At 44.4% G+C, this 4,755-nt stretch overlaps 1 protein-coding gene across 1 annotated transcript in view; it reads right to left on the bottom strand.

Annotated features, from left to right (window-relative positions):
• LOC109479731 (neuroblastoma suppressor of tumorigenicity 1-like) overlaps nt 1-4,755 on the bottom strand; it is a 14,931-nt gene that overhangs the window by 9,344 nt on the left and 832 nt on the right. The window lies entirely within an intron of this gene.

The raw sequence follows: 4,755 nt of genomic DNA on the forward strand, positions 1-4,755 counted from the left end.
GGGTATAAACGTATTCTCCCCAAACCTACGCAACCCCCTTTCCCCGGGTATAAACGTACTATCCCCAAACCTGCGCACCCCTCCGGGTATAAACGTACTATTCCCAAACCTGCGCACCCCCCCCTTACCGGGTATAAACGTACTATCCCCAAACCTACGCACCCCCCTAGCTCCCCCTCCCCACAACAGGTGTCTACCATCAATACCCAGTATATATAAGAGACGGGTTGTACCAGTCTCTAAGAAAACGTCCTTCGGTTTATTGGTAATACGATATTACAGAAAGGAGCGCCTTTGTCTGTTATCCTTTGGCGATCCGGATACATTCAGTTAACGGAACCCTCTAATTAACCGTGAAATGTATTCACTGAAAAAATAAACAGGCGTAGTGACAAGGATATAAACACTGCACCTCACTAGAAGCCAGGTGCACACGAATAATAACAGAACTTACATTTTTTTTTACAGGATTCTGGTATTTTTCTTCTCAAAAAGCCTGTTAATTCTATTTATACTAGCCTCCGTAGCAGGCTTATAGAACTGGGGGTTTGGGGGTCTTCGGCTGTTTTCTGATTAGCCCAGGCCGGCTATGTTGTCTATATGCAATCAGAAAATAGCACATGCTAGCTCCCAAAGACCTCCAAAACCCCCAGTTTTTGGCATGCTATGGAGACTATATTTATACACTATTTGTAGAAAAACACCAAATAATCGCTTGACAACCATATCGTAGCCCGCTCTTAGGCCACACCAATTTAATTTCTTGGTTAACGGATTTTTCTAGAAAAATAATGGAGCGGGCGGGCGAAAAAAATAAAAAAATAAAAACAGACCTAGGCATCCTATTATGGTCCAAAATGGTACGATAGGAGCCACGAAGTCAACACACCAGGCTGGTTCAACATTTAAATAATGAATTTTGAACTTTTAATCATTAAAAGTGTCATTAAAATTTAATTGCATCATTGCATTGGAAGATGGAATAACTGTAACAACTAGGATGAAAAGGACTGTTTTCAACTGTTCAGGGCAAAATATGAGCATTTTGCAGTTGATTCTGAATTTTATTTTTATTTGCAAATCAGAAAAAAATGAAGCGAGCGAATCCGTTTACCAACAAATTAAATAAGTGTGGCCTTATGGTGAAGATTGTTCGTGCTAAAACCCAGCTTTATTGCTTTCTGCAGAAGGTCACAGGAACCCAAAATAAACCTCTTGTGGTTAGAATGAAAACAGCACATAAAAGACTTGGTTTCCCCGGTCTAACGTAAGCGGAAATCTACTTGTCTGGTAGCCTCCGTAGCAGGCTTATAGAACTGGGGGTTTGGTGGTCCTCGGCTGTTTTCTGATTAGCCCAGTTCTAAAAAACGGGGGTAATTCAACCAGGCCGGCTATGTTGTCTATATGCAAGCAGAAAATAGCACATAGAAGCTCCCAAAGACCCTGAAGACCCCCAAAACCCCCAGTTTTGGCATGCTATGGAGGCTAAAAACGGGGGTAATTCAACCAGGCCGGCTATGTTGTCTATATGCAAGCAGAAAATAGCACATAAAAGATTCCAAAGACCCTGAAGACCCCCCAAACCCCCAGTTTTTGGCATGCTATGGAGACTACTTCTCTGGTATCTTTACCACAGACGACATACGATATGTTTTTTTCTTCCTGCGATTTTTGAGCAAGTTTCTGACTTTGATTTTCTTCGGATCCACATTTAGCTTAACAGCTATTATTTCAGTGGTTCGTTACATAATACAACAATACAATATAAAGCCTTGGTCACAACCCGCCGTACGTGCTTCTGCGTGCTGTCTACGTGCAAAAACGTGGGCAAACGTAGGACATCCGTGCGTGGTGAGTACCGCCTCCGTACGGAATCCTTCTCATGCGTGCGGTCTGCGGATTCACCACCCGTGCGTGCGACGTGCGCGCCCCGTACAGCCTATGAGCGTAGAAAAACGTAGCAGACGTGGCCTCCCCAAAAAAACGTTCGGACAAAAAGCACGTACGGCGGGTTGTGACCGAGGCTTTAGGAAGGACTGGTAGTGGCTACTAAAGAAGCCTCCACTCATGAGGCGTCGCCAAAAATGGCCAGGATCCAAAACGTATAGAATCCTCCCTCCATCGCGTGAGATTTCAGCCTAAGACTGTTTAACGGGGCCTAGTGCGTCCCGGTAAGAGATTTTCCCCTAATTTAACCCCAATGGCCCTGACATTTCCACTGACACTCGATGGATGCGTAAAATTGGAGCGACAAAGTGGTCCAACTGCGAACTCCCTAGCCTCCTTCGCAGACTTCTGAGGGGGCTGCGTTAATTTTTTACGGGGAGTGACGCGACTTAAGCCCCGGTCACAACCCACCGTAGGTGCTTTTTGTCCGTACCTTTTTTTGGGAGGCTACGTCTGCTACGTTTTTTCTGAAAACGTGGGGAAGGAGTGGCGTCGACGCACGTCACTCGCACGGTTTCGCAAGGTGTAAGAGTGTGGTCTGCATGCCACGTCTGACCGTGAGCGGTTGCGTGCATCGTTCGTTGCGCAAGTGGTAAGTGAGTTGTACGTGCTTACAACGTACGATCTCTGTGCCGTACTCACACGTGCGTCTTTCGTACGGTACGTACGGGGCACGCGCGTCGCACGCACGGGTGGTGAATCCGTAGACCGCACGCAGAAAAAGTTTTAAATGCACTTAAAGTTCTACGGCGTGTCTGCGTGCTCCCAAATCCGTAGGATTCCGTACGGAGGTGGTACTCACCATGCACGGATGCCCTACGTTTGCCCACGTTTTTGCACGTATATATAGACAGCACGCAGAAGCACGTACGGCGGGTACCGGTTGTGACCAGGGCTTAATGCCGCGGAGGGACGGTTTTGCCGCCGAAGGACCTTGCCGGGGAGAGACGGTCTTGCATTTTATGCGGCGAAACCGTCGCTCCTCGAAAAAAAAAAATTAATGCCACCTCCTCAGAAGTCTACGAAGGAGACTATACCGACATACAGATACAAACTACATGTTCATGTTTATGTCAGTCAGGAAGATAAGAATATATAATAGTGCCGGACAGGAATCGCGAGAATGCTAGCCAGGCTGTATATATCAACTAGCACCCCTGAAATAGACAAGGCTGTATTACATACTATGAAACAGTCAAGTTGTACAGAAGTGAAATAATAATGTGACAATGCAGCTTCTGTCCTGAAATTTGCCGAATACAAATGAAAACATGACAAAAGTCAATTGTGAAACATGACAAAAGTCAATTGTCTGAAGGAAATGTATATTTCTGACCAAGATTACTATGATCCGTACCCCGTAGGAAGGCCTGATAGAGGCTAGTAATGGCGTTCAATTTTGGGCTCTCTTTAGTAGTCTCCACAAGGCCCTTTAGGGGGTTGAAAAAAGTACAAATTGGCCAAATATGGGGCAATTTATTGCCACGGACTTTTTCCAGGCACATAGAACACCCATAACCAGCTAATTCCGAGGCAAACTATTCTTCCTATTTGGTCGATTTCTACTAATTTGTCTGCTAGCATATTTGGTCTCTAGTGGAGATTGTGGAGAATTAATGACATAGTTCAGGTCGTCAGAGGTTTTAGAGAGCCAACATCATTCGGCATACCGTACATGGGCGAGAAATATCTGTTCTATGACATCATTGTGTTTTAGAACTTACCACACACACACGAACACACACGTACAGAAATGATGCATTGTACACTCTTTATAGGCGTGACCTCGGCACAAGTGTATGAAAATTTGTTATACTATCCAACTTACGGCCTGGTCACAACCCGCCGTACGTGCATCTGCGTGCTGTCTACGTGCAAAAACGTGGGCAAACGTAGGGCATCTGTCGGTGTGGTGAGTACCGCCTCCGTACGGAATCCTACAGATTTGGGAGCCCGCAGACACGCCGTAGAACTTTAAGTGCATGTAAAGGTAGTTGATAGGTTTGATGGGGGAAAAATTCAGTGCAAAAGAGAAGCCTAAAACACGCTAAAAACTAGAAAGGCCAATATTTGCTTTGGAGCAAATACAGCGATGGGTTCACCACATTTTACGACATGGCAGGGAAAGAATGGGAAACACAAGGGAAAACAATGATTTACATTGATATAACTATAATATGAAGTAAAATACAACTAAAACAACAGTTGGATAGCTATTCCCTACTTTATTGGCTAGGATTTTTAATTGCATAATGCAAACTGTTGATTTTCAAAATAAAAAAAAATATGTCCATGCCCGGCATTCCAATGCTGGAGCAGGAAAGCTTGAAATACCTACCAAAACACTTGAATACAGACATACTGTCAGTATGGAAATGCTTCTGTGCAGGTGTTAATCAAGTTAAATCCCAACAGCCAATCAGCAAGAAATGCTCTGTGCAGGTGGAAATGCTCTGTGCAGGTGTTAATCAAGTTAAATCCCAACAGCCAATCAGCAAGAAGTATAGAGGAAAGCTGCATGCCTATTGGTTGATGCCCTGCATTACATTGTGATGACTCATGCCCAGACGTGGTAAACACGGCAAACTACACAGTAATACATTAGCTATAACACAGCCAAAAAACTCAAATAAAACCATTCTAAAAGCCTAGTATCAACAATAATTTAAAAAACGCCTAGGGGTATTTGCCCACTGTACCTCCATACCAAATTTCAGGACCTTAGGCCCTAAAATGAAGAAGCTGAATCCAATTTAAAAAAATGGCAGGAGAAGAAGGAGGAGAAGGAGAAGGAGGAGAAGAAACATC

The sequence above is a fragment of the Branchiostoma belcheri genome, unplaced genomic scaffold (assembly GCF_001625305.1).
Source record: "Branchiostoma belcheri isolate BF01 breed outbred unplaced genomic scaffold, Haploidv18h27 scaffold5, whole genome shotgun sequence".
Lineage (NCBI taxonomy): Eukaryota > Metazoa > Chordata > Leptocardii > Amphioxiformes > Branchiostomatidae > Branchiostoma > Branchiostoma belcheri.